At 50.0% G+C, this 19,838-nt stretch overlaps 1 protein-coding gene across 5 annotated transcripts in view; it reads right to left on the reverse strand.

Annotated features, from left to right (window-relative positions):
- Positions 1-19,838, reverse strand: part of PPP6R1 (protein phosphatase 6 regulatory subunit 1) — a 1,952,116-nt gene that overhangs the window by 5,124 nt on the left and 1,927,154 nt on the right. The gene's annotated exons all lie outside the window — the stretch shown is intronic.

Below are 19,838 nucleotides of genomic sequence, written 5' to 3' on the forward strand. Positions count from 1 at the left end.
TGGAATAGATAGCCCATCCAAAAGCCATCTTCTGGTTGCACCACTATTTCTATATATGCATCTTTAGCACACCTAGATAGGAGGCAAATGAGCACTGACAATATAATTGGAAGGCTACCAAATTCAGTAAGTGATGTGGAGGGTGTAGTGGTTGATACCATATTATAGCATGGAATTATAGAAGGGGTCAGGAGGTTGGGTGTGTGTGTGTGAACAGGGCCCAGTAATTAGCGGATGTATTCTTCAAGACTGTGTAGTAACATCCATCATCGTAGGGTGGGTGAGGAAATCTTCTCCAAAAGATGCAATAACTTTAAGGATTAAGATTATACCCACACATCCCTCCACATATTTCCTACCATGCCCTACCTGGAGGTTTAACATATGAGTTTCAACACATTGCTCAGACATGTGTTGTTGTAACAAATGTTAGTTGAAGTCCAGAATATAAACAAAGACACAACAGGGACAATAGGCTAGGTGCTGCAAAGGACGGACATCTGGCACTAAAGGAATCAAAATCACCACAAATGTTAATTGTGCTTTACCTTTGCCTACAACTCTTCCCTCTTACCAACTGTTGGAAACAAATCATTGCAAAAATGTACTGGGCTAAGGAGTGTAGGTTGACTAATAAAGCAAAAAGTTATAGAAGAGAATCCGGGCCAAAGAAGCATTCTTTTTGGAAAATGAAAACAAAGATGAACACCTACAATGAACATGTAGCTCCTCTTCAAAGATTGCAAATGGCCACCTACTTTGCCCATTCACCACTGACACAGAGCATGCAGAAAGATTCCTTAATCCTAGAGAAACAAAAGATGACGCCTACTAAAAGTAGCTTTAGTTTGTTTCTAAGCAGTGGAAAGAACACTCAAAAAGTGACAAAAGGATTGTCTTTGCTTCTGAAGAGTCTTATAATATAAGAGCTATGCACTACGTATAGGCTCATCGGTAGAAGGTGCACAAGGCTTAAGCTGAAAAACAGCCAAACCTACGGACAAAGAAGGAAATCTGCAAGAGATTTGGAATAAAGTAGTAAACACTATTTTGACCCTGTAAATAATTTATGGCTCCCTTAATATTAAAGTAGTTTGCTTATTCACCTAGCTACTAATATGCCAGAAAAGGTCTAAATCACAAGGAAATAAAGTCAAAAGGGTCTCAAGAAAGTATTATCAAGCAAAGGATGTTGGGATTTAATTTTCAGTCATGTGGAGAAGGTGCACTGGAAAGAAGTGGTGGAAGGTTAGGCACAGAAATATTTAATAGGAATATACTTTCAATTAGCACCCGGCAGGGGGGGAGCCAGCCGATCAGGTGTCCAGAAATGCAGGCTTGAACTGCCGCTGTAAGCCTGCATTCCAAGCCACCGGACGGCCAGTTCCCCCCGCCGCCATCCCCCCCACCATATTTCCCCTTTTGAAAAAAATGTTTAAACCCCCCCCCCACCCTGCCCCAAAACCTAGTTTAGTGCGGCTGCAGCAGCACTCGCTGCCCAGCCGCACCTTCCTCTCTGCTCATAACGGCTGCCATGGAAAGGGAAGAGGGGCTCCGTACGGAGGCCCATCTTCCCTTTCCTTGGCGGCCATGCTGGTAAATGTTTTTCCTTCCTACAACGGGATGCTGCACACGTCCCATTGTAGGAAGGAAAAACATGTTTTTTTTAGCACCCCGGGTTGCCGCTTTGGTAAACCAGGGTGCTAATGCCCTTAATACCCGAGGCCCTCTATAAATGCCCTCGCTTCGCTCAGGCTTTTAACTCGGGCCCGGGGCCGTTAACCACCCGATCCAGCCCGCCAGGTCGGGTGTTAACGCCACAATAGAATTTCTTCCATTTGTATAATGCATTAATTATCAGCTATTTATGGCATAACAGGATAAGGTCTCTAGTCACAGGGATTTGTAGAGGGTGAGGGGGTGTATGGTTGTGCTGGATACTGGGACAAATTTAGCAACATAGTATCTGATTCCCTGGAGGGAACCTTCTTTTACATGGCTGGGGAAAGACAATCTACCCAACTCTGACTGTGAGGGTGGCTAACTGTGGAAGGACCACGTAGGGAAGATCAAACTCCAGCTAGACAGAAAAATTGTGAATCCGATTGATCGATCAGCTGCAATTCTAAATGAGACACGTGCCTTTGCAACATTCCTGCATGGCGTATTGTGATGTAGACAAAATTCCTGGATTTTCATGGCCAAGAAGAACAAATTACTTTCTTACCTGGTAACGTTCTTTCGATGGGATGGTCCGACGACGTATTCCATATCTATGACAGGTAATGTCCACAGCTGTGCTGCTTCGGAAAATCTTTGGCGTCTGCGTCCTGCGTCGATGACGTCGATGCGCCGTCCCCGAGGACCTCCTCCGACGGCTGACGTAACCCGATGTGATAAGTAGGACGCACGACGCCCATAGACTCAGTTATAGTTTTTTCCCCAGAACGTGCGCCACCAGTTTACTGCCAGTCAGACACACAAGCCCTTGCGGAACGCAAGCTTCAATCGCAAAAGAAATTCTGCAGCGGGGAAGGCAGAGAGGGAGCGAGTGATATGGAATACATCGTCGGACCATCCCATCGAAAGAACCTTACCAGGTAAGAAAGTAACTTGTTCTTCGAGGGGATTGGGTCCTCCGACGTATTACATATCTATGACAGACTCCCAAAGCAGTACCAAGCAAGGAGGTGGGAAAGAATTTAGAATACAAATTTAGCATGCCCAATCAAATTGCGGAATACAGAACTGCCTTGCCAAAGGCCAGATCTTGCCCTCTGATGGAATCGAGGGAATAGTGACGTACAAAAGTATGTACTGAAGCCCAGGCGGCTGCATCACAGATGTGACGAATAGGAACTCCCCTCTGCAGGGCAGTAGACGCAGCCACTCCTCTGGTAGAATGGGCCCGCAAGCCAGCCAGAGGGTCCTTACCCGCCAAGCGGTAACACTCGGAGATAGCTAAAATAATCCAACGAGATAAAGTCTGTTTTGTCACAGCTTGTCCCAAACGCTTTCCAGCGTAACCAATGAAAAGTTGATCGTCCACTCTGACCCGGGACATGCGCGAAATATAAAAGCTCAACGCTCTCCGAGGATCAAGCCTATGGAGCCTCTCCTCTTCCTTACCAGGATGTGGAGGAGGATAGAACGCCAGAAGAACAACCTTCTGGCTCAAATGAAATTCCGAAACCACCTTCGGAAGAAAAGAAGGACGAACTCTAAGGACAACCCTGTCCTTGTGAAACACAGTGAAGGGTGGCTTAACTGAAAGTGCCTGTAACTCACTCACTCTGTGAGCGGAAGTAATCGCAACCAAAAACACAGTTTTCAGAGTCAACAGCCTCAAAGGGCAAGAATGTAAAGGCTCAAACGGAGCACCCATAAGAAACTTAAGAACAAGGTTCAAATCCCAACCTGGCACCAAAAAAGGTGACGGAGGGAACACATTAGTGAGCCCTTTCAAAAACTGTGAAATTATTGGAATCTTAAAATAGGAACACTCTTCAGACGAGCGCTTAAATATAGACAGCGCCGCCAAGTAACCTTTAATGGTCCCCACTTGCAAGCCCCTGTGGGCCAAAGAAAGCAAAAAGACAAAACCATGGGAATGTCACATTCAAAAGGATCCACATTCTGAACTCTGCACCAGTCGCCGAACTTTCTCCAATGGCAATGATACAGAGACTTAGTTGCCGGCCGCCTGGCCGAGAGCAACACCTCCAACAAGTCTTCAGGGAGGTCCCAATCCTTATACCTCAACCTTTCAGAAGCCAAGCGTGAAGATTGAGGGATATGACCTCTGGATGGAGAACCTGACCCCCCTCCCGTGAGAGCAGATCGTCTCGGTAGGGAAGACGACGTGGAGGGCAGATGGACAGCTCTAGAAGATCCGGGTACCACGTCCTCCGGGCCCACGCTGGAGCAATGAGGATCATCCGGGAACCGAACCTCCGTAACCTCCGCAGCACTTGCGGGATGACGGGGACTGGAGGAAACGCGTACAGCAGTGGGAATGACCACTCCACCACGAACGCGTCACCTTAGGCTCCTTTTGTAGGAAATTCCCGCGAGCAAAACCTTTCGCACTTCCGGTTGACACTGGAGGCGAAGAGATCCACTTGAGGGGTCCCCCAAAGGGCAAAGATCTCCAGGAGAATCTCCTGAGCCAGCTCCCACACGTGAGAGATCGTGCTCTGCCTGCTCAGAGCGTCCGCCGTCTCGTTGTCGTCTCCAGCCAGATGAACCGCCGAGATCGAAACTTCCTGCTGGATGGCCCAGAACTCGAGCTGCATCGCCTCCCTGCACAGCGGAAGTGACCCTGCCCCCCCCCCCACTTTTTGTTGAGGTAGTGCATGGCCACCGTGTTGTCCGTTAGAATCAGGACACTCTTTCTGCACACAGTTGGCAGAAAAGCCTTCAGGGCTAGCCTGATGGCCCTCAGCTCCAACAGATTGATATGGAGTCTGGACTCCGACGGAGACCAACGACCGCTGACTGTCAACTCGTTGGCATGAGCTCCCCATCCTCGACGGCCCACCACAGAAGGTCCCGGGCTACCGAGGGCAGCACCTGAACAGGGTCCGACAGATTGCCGGACGACTGAGACCACTGGAGCTTGAGTGCCCACTGCAAAGATCTCATCCGCAGACGAGCCTCTGGCACCAGAAGAATGCAGGATGCCATGAGGCCGAGCAGTCTCAAGAATTCGGACGCTGGAAGATTCTGGGCAAGCTGAAACTTGTGCACCATCTGCTGAATGTGAAAAGCCCTCATCTGAGGAGGAAAACACTGCCCCAGGGACGTGTCGAGCACTGCTCCGATGTACTGGAGCCGCTGCGTTGGTGTCACATGGGACTTCTTTAAATTGAGGGAGAAGCCCAGCCTGTGAAGGGAGTGGCAGGTGACGGATAGATGATCCAGGACTTGCTCGGGAGAGCTCCCCCTGATCAACCAATCGTCCAGGTAGGGGTAGACGTGAATCCCCCCTTTCCTGAGATGCGCTGCCACCACCACCATGAGCTTGGTGAAAACCCTCGGGCGGAGGTCAATCCGAACCGCAGGACCCGAAACTTAAAGTGTGAGTCGCCAACCGCGAACCTCAGGTACTTCTTGTGCTTGGGATGGATCGGCACATGGAAGTAAGCATCGTTGAGGTCGAGAGACACCAACCAGTCCTGAAGTTGAAGGGCCTGGAGGACTTGAGAAAGAGTCACCATCTTGAACTTGTCCTTCCTGAGAAGCTTGTTCAAACCACGCAAGTCCATGATGGGTCTCAATCCCCCGTCTTTCTTTGAAATCAAAAAATAAGGGGAAAACCATCCCTTGTTCCTCTCCGCTACAGGCACCAGTTCTATGGCACCTTTCTCCAGCAGGGCTTGAATTTCCTGCGCAAGGAGCGGATCCAAACTCTTCAAAGAGAGGTTCCCTGGTGGATTGTCGTGAGGCCTTTGCCGAAAAGGAAGACAGTAGCCGTGGGTTATGATCTCCAGAACCCACACATCCGAAGTAATGGCTTGCCACTCTACAAGATGCTGCGCCAGCCTTCCCCCAACCGGCGAACCATGGGACCTGGCCTCATGACTGAGTGGTAGCGGCTGCGGCGTTGCCTGAGGGCAAAGAGGCAACTGCCCGAGCGGCCTTGGCACCTCGAGTACCTTTGCTTCCACCTCTGGCACTCTTACGATGGCCTCTTTGACTGCTAGCTCCCCTCGCTTTACTGAAGGACGAGTAATAGTGAAAGGAACCTCCCCTCCATTGCTGTCCCCTAGGACGAAAAGGCGGAGGTTGGCGAATTGCAGCGCCCAACGACTTCGCTGCAGCTTTGGAGGTCTGCAACCTCTCAAGGCTCTCGTCAGCCTTGCTGCCAAAAAGGTGTTCACCGTCAAAAGGCATGTTGAGGAGCCGGGACTGCACATCAGGAGCGAACCCAGACTTCCGCAACCACGCAAACCTGCGCATTACGGTGCTCGCCGCCATGGACCGGCTGACACAATCCACCAAGTCCAAACCCGACTGAACGGCCTCACACATAGCATCCTTGCCATACTGAACCATAGCAAGGAAACCATCCCGTTCGTCCCCTTTGGGAATATGATCAGCCGCTAATGCAACACAGTTCCACAGAGTGTGTGTGAAACGAGACAAGGCACATATGGAGTTGGCCGCCTGAAGCGCCATACCCCCCCGAAGAAAACACCTTCGCCCAGCCGTCAAAACGTTTGTCGTCCCTATCCGGAGGGATGGTAGAATACGACACCTGCTTTGCCGTGGCCGTAGCCGCCTGCACCACCAAACTCTCCGGGGTGGGATGCCTAGACAAGTAGCAGGGGTCGCTACTGGCTGGACGGTATTTTCGCGACAAAGACTTGCCCACTGCCGGGAGACTCTCCGGAGCAGTCCAAGCCGTCGCCACCCTTCTCTGCAGAGCCATATGAAAAGGCAAAACCGGGTCAGTGGATGGACCGAGATCAAGGATGTCCGTGAGATCATCCTGAACGAACTCCCCTGGGGGAGCTGACCAACCCAAGTACTCGGTAACCCGAGACATAAGGCGCCGATATGAAGAATTGGCATGAGTGCCAGGCTCCGGCCGACAAAACTCCACCTCCGGAGAGGTGTCCAGTCCACTGGCATCCTGCAGCGACTGCCTCAGGTCATCAAACTGGCTATGGCCCGAGATAAGGTCACCTGGAACCGTAACCGGAACCAGGCCACCCTCAGAGCCTTCATCACCCTGTGAAATGTACTCCAGGCGGGGAGAGGAAGACCTCTGTGGACCAAAGCAGTGCCGGGCCTTAGCCATAGCCTTTCTAGGGGCAAACCCCGTGCCATGGGGCCCCTCCGACACCACCGCCTCAAAAGGCGTTGAGGGCACCGAACGAGTCGGCGCCGGTGCCGACAGAAAAGGCGTCGAATGAGTCGGCGCCGGCGTCGACAGAAAAGGCGTCAATGTCAGTTCAGCACCGCCAGCATCGGTGGCGTCGACACAGTCCTCGAAGCCGGAGCTCCGAGCGTGTCTCTCGACAATCTAGGCGCCGACGACCCCCTCGGAGGAGGAGCCTCGAGAGAAATCGTCGACGACCTCGGCGCCACAGGCGTTGACGTCTTCTTCGAAGACGGCACAGGATCACACGGTCTTGAGCGCGTCGAGGACCGGGACCTGGCACGGGCATGGCGAGAACGGCTACCCTTGTCCGAGCGGACCTCTCCCGTGAGACGTGCTGACCACTCGAGCCCGAAGGCGTACGAGCGGTGTCTCTCGACCGGTGCCGACCGACCCCACTCGGAGGCGCGGACGGACCGGTGCCCTGCAATTCCAGAATCGCTAGCATCTGCTTCCCGAAGGAAGCCCATTCCTCCGGTGTCGCTTGCATGGAGGGATAAGCGACCCGCTGACGGGCGGAGTCCTCGGAAGAGGACGGGGAAGGCGACCTATGCCGGCGCTTCCGGGAATGCCTCGAAGAGGCAGAGGAGTGGCGAGACTGACTCCTGGAAGGAGACCCACTGGACTTCCGATGATGACGCGGAGAGTCACCCCTCGAGTCATCCGTCGAAGGCCCCGCAGACCTCGACTTCCGGGGATTAGACACCCGGCCTACCAACAGCTTCTTCTTGCGTTCCCGCAAGGCCTTTGCTGTGAGCAACTGCCAGTCGACACAGTCGTCCGTATCGTGGGCCTCCCCGAGGCACCATAGGCAGGCATTGTGCGAGTCCGTGACCGACATCTTGGACCCACAGTCCCCGCAGTTCTTGAAGCCCGGACGCGGGGTTGAAGATGAAAAAGACATTGTTCCACAAACAGGTCTTCACACAAACCGAACAGGTTCAACGAACCGAGAATTGAAAACAGCAAACTCCAACGAGTCGAGGCGTACCGAGATTCACGAAGCCAACACGTTCGCGGAAAAAACGGAACTGAGGCTATGGGCGTCGTGCGTCCTGCTTATCACATCGGGTGACGTCGGCCATCGGAGGAGGTCCTCGGGATCGACGCAGACGCCAAAGATTTTCCGAAGCAGCACAGCTGTGGACATTACCAGTCATAGATATGGAATACGTCGGAGGACCCAATCCCCTCGAACATTATTTACCTGACCCACCCCCACCCTAGCACAGTACTGAGACTAGGAAGAGGGATGGAGTAATGAGGATGAATAGAAGCGGTAAGCTAATGCTTCGTTCCATTCTTTGGAAAATGCTAACCAATGCTGGCACATTTAAAACTGACAGCTTAACGAAATGCCAGAGACACGGAGACTGCTTCGGAATCCAACTTGTTCTGATGCTATTTGGGACATGGGAGGTGAGCAGACTGCAGAAAGCAGCACAGAGGCTGAAGAGAACAGCGTGCAGAGAACCAAGCGGAGAGAAGTTTGTTGCATTATTTCCACAAGCAACTGGAGCAGCCAAAAGCAGAGGAAGGCAAAGCGGGAGCCAAGCAGCTAACAGGACGCACTCCCAGTCAGCGGGCCAAAAGCTAAGACGACGGTGAAACGCGAGGAACACCGAATTCGCCAATGAAGACCAGTAAGCCCAGTGAGAAGACATCGGGTGCTTCAGGGTGAATGCTGTGTAACATTGACTGCACGAGAGCCTAATTAAAGAAACTGGAATAGTTCATACAAATACGAACATTGTTAAGAAAGGGTCGGTGACCCAATACTTGAAAAGCATTATTTATTGGATACAAGAGAGTGAATGGGAAACGGAAATGCCCTACAGGATAGTGAACCAGGCAGTGTGCACGTCTGGGATCCACATCCAAGTGCAATACCCTGGCAGGAGAGTAAACCGGGGGTAAGAAGAGAAGTGGGAAAACTCCAGGGTAAAAACATTGTGCAATAGTGATAATCAATATAAATCACCCCCTCCTTGAAATTGTGAAACAGTGGCTATCAATACCAAAAGGGAAGAACCAAACCTCTTTAAAAGATAATGGAGACCCAGAAAATGAGAGAAGTAATGAAGCTACAAGTACCATGGCAGGAGAGTACACCAGGGGTAGGAAAAGGGTTGAGAAAGCTTAGGGGCCAACGCCCCTCCTTGAAATTATGTAACAGTGACAGTCAATCAATGTAAAAGGGAAGACCCATACACCTAGGGATAACAGATACCGAGAGTGGGAGATTGAGACATTCAAAAGTACTGTGTGCTTAAGGGAGATATTGTCCCCAATGAAATTGTGAAATTAAACATTGTATAAAAGGAGAAACACAGGGGAAGAGTCGCCCCCCTGTGAAGCAGTGGAACATTATTGATTATTTCCGGAAGTACAGAATAGACAGTGGAAGACAAGAAGAAACATAGGGGAAGGGAGTACTCCTTTTCCTGGTGGAACTTTATTTCTTTTCTTTTATGCACCTTAGAACTTTAGGCTTTGGAAATTTGAAAGAAAGCCATAAGTTTATAGCTTACAGAAATCCCTGAGTTGCACATTATATTGAGTTTAGCGTGTAAGGGTCAGTTTAGAGGTTTGGACACAGGACAGAGGGCACTTTCTGGTTGAACATCCTGAAAACAGACTGCCCTTAGTTTTGTTGAGGCAGCGAAACACCTCGTAGAGTCAGGGTGAGGTAGGATTTTCTCCCAATTTTTGCATTATTTTATCTTAATTAAAGTCCAAAACCATAAGGCCACTGTGTCCCTCTAGATCCCTTACAGTACCTAATATTGTAACAAATACAGCAATATATAGCAATACATATCCACAGCGAGGGAACCCTACCCATGCCCTCTACCCCCCACAAGGATACCCCTTATTCAAAATTGGCGCAGATTAATTGATCCATGCATGGTAATACTACATTCTGAAAACCATGTTCTGACCAATCACATTGTTCACTGGTGGGATAATGTCCCCATCATTTTTTAGGCTTCTGTCACTCAGAAAAATAACCAAACAAATATTTTCATAGATGACTCCATAACTTGTCCACCAGACTGTGTACCCACGTTTGTCTTTGTTTTAGGTGTAAAAAAACAATGCAATGCTACTTCTGTGCCCAATAGGGGTAAATTACAGCTTTATCAGAACTGAACAAAGCAACCTCAATGCCAACAAGTGTTCAGGCCATTTGTTGTTTCTCAGGGCAAGTAATTGGTGGTGTTAGTAAATTGTGAGCATCCTATTTAATGTGACATGATCATTTCATTTGAAAGATCATGTCACTTTAAGTGGACTTGTAGTTCCTCGCTTATCCAATTATCGAGCTGGGCCCATCTCAACAACTATACAATGTTGAAAGAAAATCACGATATGGACTGATTATGTAGAAATTCAAGAACGATTCCAAATAATCCTGAAACAAAGGTAAGATTTCTCACACAAGACAAATTACGATGGCTGTCTAAGTGCAAGAACCACTTTTGAAGATATACCAGAGAGAAACTAAATTTGTTTGCACAGACCATGGTTTTCAGAACGCAGCATCTCCATCCATAGATGAACTAATCTGTCCATGGGGCTAACTATTTTATATCACTCCCAAACTCCACAATTTTGATGGCATCCTGTATTTGTGAGGTGTTGGCGGGAGCGGGCTAGGTGAGGTAGAAGTAGTGTGTGACCCCTCATCATATGTATATATTGTTACTGGCGCTTGACAGACCGATTTATTGTACAAGCAAATCATCTGTTTTCACTGGTTCATTTGTTATGATAGTACTTGAAATTTCAGATACAAAAGGGGACCGAGGTTAAACCCTGAACTTAAAGCCCTTATGTGCTCAGATTCTCAGCTTTCATGCATCAGGCTAAGACTCTTTAAGAGATCAATTTCCTTTTCTGAGTACATTACCTTAGAAAGAAGCTTAGTGATTTGCTTTGAGAACAATGTAGCTTATGGGTCCAAGTGTTGTGCAAAAATCGCACGAAGGAGCTGCCACAGTTTTCAGACTCCACAGATGGCATATCTATGGTTTAACAGAACAAGAAGCCATGTGACTAACCTCTATTTTTGAAACTCTAATAGGCCAGATTGCCTGATGATTTTGTGATTCCAAGTGATAATGCTTGGGCTTGAATCCACCAGTGTTGGAGCAGAATTTTGGCCAGCAATTATCTTCCCCCACAGAGAGACTGGGACGAGTGTCCACTTCTCCACTTTATGATGCAGGGAATCCAGTATTTGCCAAAGGTTGTCTCCGAACAGCTGTATGCGGCTACGACTTCTAGTGATGCCCAGGTACTTAACCGATTCAGCTTTCCACCTATGGTCCCAAGCGTATGGAGTGCATGAAGCGTTATTAGAGAGTGGGAATAGTTGTGACGTTGTGCAATTAATCATCAGCCAAGCGTATTGCTCAAACCAGACCACTTCCTGAGAGTCATGGGGGGTGGTCAAGATTAGTCTGAGGGGCCTGAGAAAGGCATCACGAAGAAGGACACAGACAACAGATTAAAAATAAACACTTATTAACTTAAATGTCAGGATGGAAAAAGGCCTAACTTGCCCTATGCGAAGGTGGGATTTTCCTACCTAAAGAAAACAAAGTAAAGTCTAAGTCAAAGAGTTCAACTGAAGAATCTGTGTTGAAAATCTATACTTGCCCTCACAACTAATTCTGTACAATGTGCAGGGATGTCAGCAACCAAAAGGAAAACAGTGTTTAGCCCAAAGTTCTGAGCTTGTTCCAGCAAGCAGCTTCCTTTCAGCCCCCTCCCCAGGTGCGAAACAGTTTCACAAAAAAGTCTCAAAATAATCCTTCGTAAACTTAAAAGGAAATCATCTATTTTCGAACCCGGGGTTGCTTTCCTCGAGTCAAGACTCAGTGTTCCCTTCCCCAAGTTTTCAGTAATACAGTTCAAAAAGCAAGGTATCCTTATTAAAGTTCTAAAGTTCAAGTTGCAACACCTTTTGTTTATAGGTTTCTTAAAGTCACATTCAATTTAGAACTTAACCTGCTGTGGTTTGTTTATTCTTTACAGTGGTATTCTCTCCAGTATTTTAATACATCATATGTTGTTCGAATTTGAGGGTCTGTTCTTCGTTTGGCTTCAAAATGTCTTATTTCTAATTACTAATAAGGGTTTGATTCATTTTGATTTTCAATATTCATTATTTTTTTGTGTGCTTTATCTGTTGTTCAGTAATCGTTTATTTCCCTTTAATTGTATGGGCTATTGTATGGAGACCTTCGAAAACTTGTTTCTTAATACACGCGACCACTCAGACACAAAGTATCCTTAGTTTTCCGCCGCTCTTCGGTAATAGACAAAGGATTGGAGACTTCAATCATGCTTAATCAAGGCACGCAACCACTCTGATACAAAGTATTAAACATTTACAAAGTTCACACATTCACGCACCGGGTCTCTCATTCAATAGAAACTCACTGGTCGCTTTCCGAGCTCTTATTGCAGTGCGAATCACACAGCTTTCTGGGTTTAGCTTGGGGCTTTAACTCCTGCCGTTCAGACACCCTTGTGTAGGTTCTCTCACACTGGGGAGCGAGCATCTCAAACAATGAGAAAAGGGGCAGCCTTCCTGCACAGCTCCCCTCACCATGCTCAGCCAGCTCCAAGGGTCCCATCTCTCCCGCCACGCTTCCATGGATCGCCTCGCTCTTCGGCCCACAATGTCTCGGCGTCCCGCTCCTACTGCTTGCACTGGTCTCCTCGACCCTGCTGCTCTCATTGCCCCTGTCGCTCTCTTGTCCACTGGGCAGGTCTTAGCAGGCATCTTTCTTGCCCCAGTATCAGAGTGGTAAAAGAGCATAGCCTTCATTGCTCTTAGTTGCTTCTTCATCCCAGTACTGTCAGCTGTTAATTGTGGAGAAATGAAGCAAACTGGCATATATAAGCATATGAAGGTTGGGGAAGGGTTGGGTTGGTTGTCAATAGGAAAATGGGGATACCATATCGCGCCCAAGGGCACCCCGTTCTCCCTTCCAGAAGGACCCTCCACCGAGGTGATTCCCCTCTCGCTTCTCTGCCGCCAGGGTCGGGATCCAATAGCGATGGCTTTTCCCTGGCCACCTGCGCAGAGGATCCAAGGGGTGGAGGATTGAGAATACCCTTAGGTTTCTCATAGTCCTTTCTATACACAACAAAGTTGTCAGCCTAGAGAGAAATGATTTCCCTGCCCCCACCGCCCCTAATCTCCTTGCATGGTGTAATCCTACTTGATTAGCGACGGGTTCCACTGCATTTGTAAAGAGGAGTGGTAACAAAGGGCAGCTCTACCAAGTACCATGTCCCAGAGCAAACCAATTACTCCTACTTCCCACTGCACTGACTTTAGCAGACAGGTTTGAATAGAGCTAATAGACTCCAGAATAGGTACTGCCATGAATTGTTTGCCTTCTCAGCATCTAAGAGTGTTGCAATAGCCTGGACCTTGGGATCAATCTGTGCTAATGCTGCAAAAAGTCTGCGCAGGTTCAGGGCGGAGGGACCTGCAGGGGATAAACCCTGACTGGTCTAGGTGGATAAGGTGTGCAGTGTGTTTCAACAATCTCGAAGCCAAGACTTTGGCAAATATTTTCGTATCCAGGTTTATCAAATATGTAGAACTGCAGGAGGCACACCGTTTGACAAGCTCAGTGACCGTGATGAGCGAGTGGATGGCTACCAATGCTTCCTTGCTCAACCAGCCTGGGAGGGAGTCTGACATGTACTCCCTAATGTCTTGCAAAGGGATTTGTGGTTTTGCTACATAAAGCTTAGCGTAGTAGCTCCGTATTGGTGCTAGAATTTCCACAGGAGATGTCTGAAGTGTGCCCCCCTCGTCCATAAAGGCTGCATATATGACTCTTGGGCTGCCTTCTGTCAGACTGACTGGAGATTTCACAGGGACTGTTTGTTGTGGGTACACCCTTGGGGTAGAACCTGTATGAATGGAGTATGAAGACAACTCACAATCTGTGTTATGGGTGTCTGGTTTTGGTGTGTGATACAATGCCTGGGACAGCCCTGACTGAAACTGGAGTGAAAGCAGTGTAGTGTTCTTAAAGGCTGGCTGCTTACTCCAACCCACATTCTGAGCTATGGGTGTCTGGGTGCAGTGAATGGCTTGAATGCCTGTGAGCACAATTGGCTGCCTGCCTGCATAAATGAATGCACGTGTGAATGATTGGCTGTCTGAGCCTGGCTCAGCCTGAGTGAATGGGGGACAAATGTGTACAACTATGGACCTCTCGCTCATCAATTTGTTCAGAAGCCAAATCTTGAAATTGATGTTCAGAAGCAAATCTTGAAACTGATTTTCAGAAGCGGATATCAAAGCTGAAACAAGAAGAAGCTGTTCCCAAGAGCACAGCTGGAGGAAGAAGTCTGCTGCTGTATTTTCTTCACGAAATCTGAAAGCTGCCGTGTTCTTCCAAGGACTGTTCCAAGAGAGGACCTGGATAGGAGACCTCTTCCCAAGCTGCATGGCACTATCATGCACCCGACACTCTTTGCCAGAAGTACCTCGGAAGCCAGTCCTGTGTGCCTGCAGTCCAGAGAGTGCTTGGACATCTTGAGTCAAAGAAGTCCAGTTGTGTCGAGCAGGGTCCAGAAGAGTATGTGTGAGCGCTGGAAGCCAGATTGCGGTATACCGCCCAGAAGAGGGCCTGATCAAAGAATCCTTCAAGGGACATCCCTGACACGACATCTGACCACTTTTTCCCACCGAAGATTCCAGTTCGCTGTGTGCAGAGGAAGGTCCGCTGGTAGGTTTCCAATCCGAAGCCAGCCTTGGTGAGGGTCTGTGGTCGAGTCCAGGTCGCCAGAAGTCATCCAGATGTCTGTGCTGTGGCTCCAACACCGAAGATCCAAAAGACAGGGAACCACAAAATCCTGAAACCAGACACCTACTTCAGCCACTGCACCTGTGGCCACCGAAAGTCATCCATGGTCCCCCCATGGAATTTGATAAGATCATGGATGATGATAAGATCATGGTCTTATCTTCATTAACCACAAATGTTCCGACTCCACAGCAAGTTTCACCTTCCTAGGACTTCCACAAGCGGAGTAACAACCGTCCAACAGAGACCACCCCAAAGACCGAAACGGCTGCCTTTCTGAGAGCACTTGGTTCTTTTTCTCTTGCGCTTGACAGCCCAGCGACTACATCTTGCAAAGGAGGTCCGTTCTTCAGGGGTCCTATCGAGTAAACCCAAGAAAACTTGACACTTCGCTTGGCAAGGCACCAAATGTACTGCGATGAGGAACAGCGTCCTCCAGGCTCAGGAGGCATCCAGGGGTCAGAGATTCATCATGGATCCTGTTCTCTTGTGGCATTTTAGGTACATTGGGTGTTAGAACCTGTAAAAAGAAAGAGCATTATTGAATATTTTTGGACTGCGCTATAAAAGACAAGATAAGGTACTCCCTAACTTTTCCATTGCAGGTTGCCCAGGTGGGGGGATCCTCACACAGTATTACTATTCGAGTTCTGAAACTTCTTCAGGATCTTTGAAAGTACACCATACTTATCAATTCACATGCCTGTTTAAAACTGTCATCAGTTGGTGCATCTTTACTGAATTTAAGTCTAGTGTGGTACCACAGAGTGCATATATTGTTGCCATTTCTGAATAGTGTTGCCAAAGTAATTATAAGTTACTCACCTAGTCCATAGTCCCCTTTCCTCCATACTGTATGGGCGTCCCTTCCAAGGGACGGGAGACGGAACATTTTTCACCAGAAAAAACCTTCTTGCCCTTTAAATTTAGAGGGGCGTGGGCGTGCGGCCGAGGGAGCATGCAGTGCCCTGACTGCGCCCTCTGGCGCCACACCTCGTCGCCATTGACGCCTCAACAACAGATTTAACATTGCCTAATGACACCAGTATTATTACGGGGGAGGTTGGTGGGACGTATGGACGAAAGGGGACTATGAACTAAGAGTATGAGTCACTACGGTGAGTAACTTATAATTACTCTTACGTCCCGTCCCCTTTCCTCCATACTGTATGGGCGATTACAACTGATTGTAGCCTCAGGGTGGAGAGGAGACCCTCCTTAAGCAAATAGGTTCCGGAGAACCGTCTGTCCGAAAGCCGCATCAGATCTAGAGCCGGCATCCAAATAGTAATGCTTGCAGAAAGCCGAGCGAGAGGCCCACGTGGCCGCCCTGCTTATGACTTGCCAAGGGACATGGCACTGGAATGCGATGACCGTTGTCTTGGCCCTGACTGTGTGGGCATGCTTGTTGGCCGGGAGCAGTTTGTACTGTCCCTCGTACGCTTCTTTGATGGCAGAGACCATCCAGCTTGATATGGAAGCCTTAGAGGCCCGATAGCCTGGTCTTTAGCTTCCGAAAGTGACAATCAGGAGTCCGATTAGCGAAAGCCCTTCGTCCTATCCAAGTCGAATTTCAGGGCACGTCTGACATCCAGGCAGTGCAGCACTCTCTGTGCTTCGTCCTTGGGATCGGGAAAAAACGTCAGAAGGACTATTTCCTCATTTAAGTACAAAGCAGACAGAACCTTGGGCAGAGTGTCTGCAGGACCACCTTGTCCTTGTGAAAAGTGGTATAAGGTTCAGAGGTGACCAGAGCCTGGATTTCGCTCACTCTAAGAGCTGGAGTAAGGCCGACTAGTAGGGCCGTCTTGATGGTGACCAGCCTGATGGCCACTGATGCCATTGGCTCGAACGGTTTGTGCGCCAGGGCGCCCAAGACTATGTTAAGGTCCCACACCGGGTGTGGTCTCTTGAGGGGCGGTTAGAACCTTGCGGGTCCCATCAGATGTTTGACAATAGGGTTGGAGGGGGAAAAAGTGCCCTCCTCCAAGTTCCTGTAGCCCCAATGGCTGCGAGGTATGTGCAGCAGGTGTTCACCTGCACACCTGAATGGGCGAGGTGCGCCGAAAAGGAGAGCACGTCATCCAAGGTGCATGCCAGGGGGTCGATTCCCTTGTCTGCCCAGTGGCAGAATCTGGTCCATTTGCTTTTGTACTGGGCCCTGGTAGAGGTGCTCTGGGCGCCTTGTATGATCTCCAGATTGGCCTGTGAGAGGCTAAGGTGCCGAAGCGTTACCTGCTCAGGTACCACGCTGTGAGGGCTAGCTTCCCTGGCGCAGGCTGGATGACTCTGCCCCCCCCTTGCTGTGTCAGAAGATGTGCTGGGAGGGGGTGAGGGTCGAATCAAGGACACTTCCGAGAGGCTGAGCAGCTCCGAAAACCATAGCCTGTCCCGGCCACCATGGAGCTATTAGGATGATGAGGAGTTGGCGAGACTCCTTGATTTTGCAAATTATCCTGTGAATCAGGGAAGTGGGCGGAAAGGCATAGGCTTTCATGCCGTCCACTGGAGGTGAAATGCGTCGCCCAGAGAGCCCGGGCCCCAACCTTGCCAGGATGCAAACTGGGGACACTTCCTATTGTGCCAGGTGGCAAAGAGATGCACCTGGGTGTGACCCCACCTGTTGAAGATCTCCTGAATAATGAGGTTGTTTAGCTGCCACTTGTAATTGTCCACTTCCCGCCTGCTGAGCCTGTCTGCTTCCAGGTTGGATTCCCCTGGGAAGTGGACTGCCATGAGGTAAATATTGTGTTCCAGGGCCCACTCCCACATGCTGATCGCCAGTCTGCACAGAGGAGGGGATCTGGTGCCTCCCTACTTGTTGACATAGTACATGCTGGTCGAGTTGTCTGTCTGGATGAGGACAACCTTGCCCCTGAGAAGTGGTAGTAATGCCCTGAGCGCCAGCCAGATGGCGTTCAGCTCTAGCCAATTGATGTGGTATTCCTGTTGGGTCCAGGTGCCGTGGACTGAGAGATCCTCCAGGGTGGCTCCGCAGCCCTCGAGCGAGGAGTCCATGGTGATGGTGGCCTGAGGAGTGGGAGGCCGGAAGGGCTTACCGCTCCGCCGGTTGCAGTCTCTGGACCACCATGTGAGGTCCGGGTGGAGAGATGGAGGAAGTTTGATCATCTCGGATTAGGAGCTCCGCTCCTGGTTCCATGAGACCGCGAAGTGCAGCTGAATCCTCCTCATCCTTAGTCTCGTGTGCGGAACGGCTAATAGGACCGCTGCCAGAAGACCCAGGAGATGTTGGTACCACCAAGCCGAGGTAACTTCTCTGCTGGGGAAGTGGGTGGTGGCCCTCTAAACGGCCGAGATTTTGTCCTCTGAAGGGAAGACCTTCTCGGAGCACGTGTCCCAGATAAGGCCCAAGAATGTTAGTTTCTGCGTGGGCTGCAGCTGCGACCTCTTCAGATTGAGCGGGAAGCCCAGATCATGCAGTGTGTTCATAAGGGAATGGGAAGAGTGGTGAACCGCTTCTGGAGATGTAGCCCTGACGAGCCAGTCGTCTAGGTATGGGTAGATGTGGAGGCCCTGCGCTCTGAGGAGGACCGCCACTGCATTCATGAGTCTGGTAAAGAGCCTGGGGCCCGAGTTGAGGGCAAAAGGGAGGACCTTGTATTGGAAATGGCAGCCCATGATCCTGAACCGTAGTAAAGAACGATGGGGCTGCCAAATCGGGACGTGTAGGTACGCGTCCTTCAGATCCAGGGAGCACATCCAGTCTCCCTTGTCCAATGTCTCTGCTATAAAAGCTGGCGTAACCATCTTGAATTTTTGCAGGGGTAAGGAGAGGTTGAGGGTGGAAAGGTCCAGCACAACTCTCAGGCCCGCCAGGTCCTTCTTCTGAATGCCGAAAATCCTGGAGTAAAAGCCAAAGACTTGCTGGGAGGCTGGGACATCTTCCACTGCCTGGCTTTCTACGAGCAACCGGATCTCCGCCAAAAGAGTTGCTGTCCCAATCTGTGGGAGTGGAGGGGAGGAGGGAGGAGAGGCTGGGATAGGAAAGCGGTATGCCGCGGATACTATGGATAGGATCCAGGGGTCCGCGAAATTCTGGCACCAGAAATGTGCATGGAGAGCAAGCCCGCCCCCCATCGGAGACACGTGGATCCGAAGGGGCGTGTCATGCCTTCTTTCCCTCAGAGGCTGTCGCTGAGGAGGGTGACTGGAAAAAGCCCTTACTCCCCCCTGACCCTTTTTTGTTGCTTGCACCTGTTTGGAGACGGCGAATGGTATGGCTGCCTGGATCTGCGTTCCAGGAATCCGCTGAACCCTCCGTATGTACGACCCCTTTCTGAGCGCTGCTGAGATTGAGTGTACGATTTGGGTGTGGTCTTTGTAAGGATGGATAAAGACTTAGCTGTTTTTCTTCTTGTCAAGCTCTTCGTCCGTAGAGGAGAAGAGGGGTCCCCTCCACCCCCCTGAACGGTAGATCTAGTATGCATTCCTGGACTTCCAGGTTGAATTTTGTTGCCCCGGAGCCAGGCTGTCCTTCTCATGTCCGTGGCAATAGAGATGGCATGACCGGAGGTATCAATATGGGCCACTGTGGATTCCATGAGGTCATGCACCACCAGCTTAGCCTCAGCTAGCCCCACCTTAAAACGTGATTGGCTCTGGATGGGGAGTTCCGGGAGGAAGTCTGCAATATCCCGCCATAATCTTTGGTTGGCAGCTACCAGCATAGCACCGGCTTGATGTGGATGTAAAGAGGCGTTGGTGGCACTTCACTGACTGAAGTGGTGGCAGGGGGTGCTGACAGGGTAGCGGGGGGCTGCTGAGGCTGCTGCAAACCTTGTCCATACGGAGGTAAAGGAAAGTAGCCCTGCGCATAAGAGGGGTAGACTGTAGGCCACGTACCTGGTTGAGGCCAGTCCCACCTTGACACTCATTCTTCGTTGAATTCCTGGAATGGCGTCAGACGAGAGCCTCTGTCTGGCGCGCCGGCCATTTTGTCGAGCTGCCTGCCATGTGCCTGCGATTTGTTGCTAAGCCCGATGGGCCCAGCCTCCTCCAACACTCTTGCTTATGGATCAGAAGGCCTACCCTACTCCTCGAGCCTAGGCCTGGTAGGTGTGGAACCCTCGACCCGGGGTCGGTAG

This window comes from Ambystoma mexicanum, chromosome 1q, assembly GCF_040938575.1.
Source record: "Ambystoma mexicanum isolate Mex_15411 chromosome 1q, UKY_AmexF1_1, whole genome shotgun sequence".
Taxonomy (NCBI): domain Eukaryota; kingdom Metazoa; phylum Chordata; class Amphibia; order Caudata; family Ambystomatidae; genus Ambystoma; species Ambystoma mexicanum.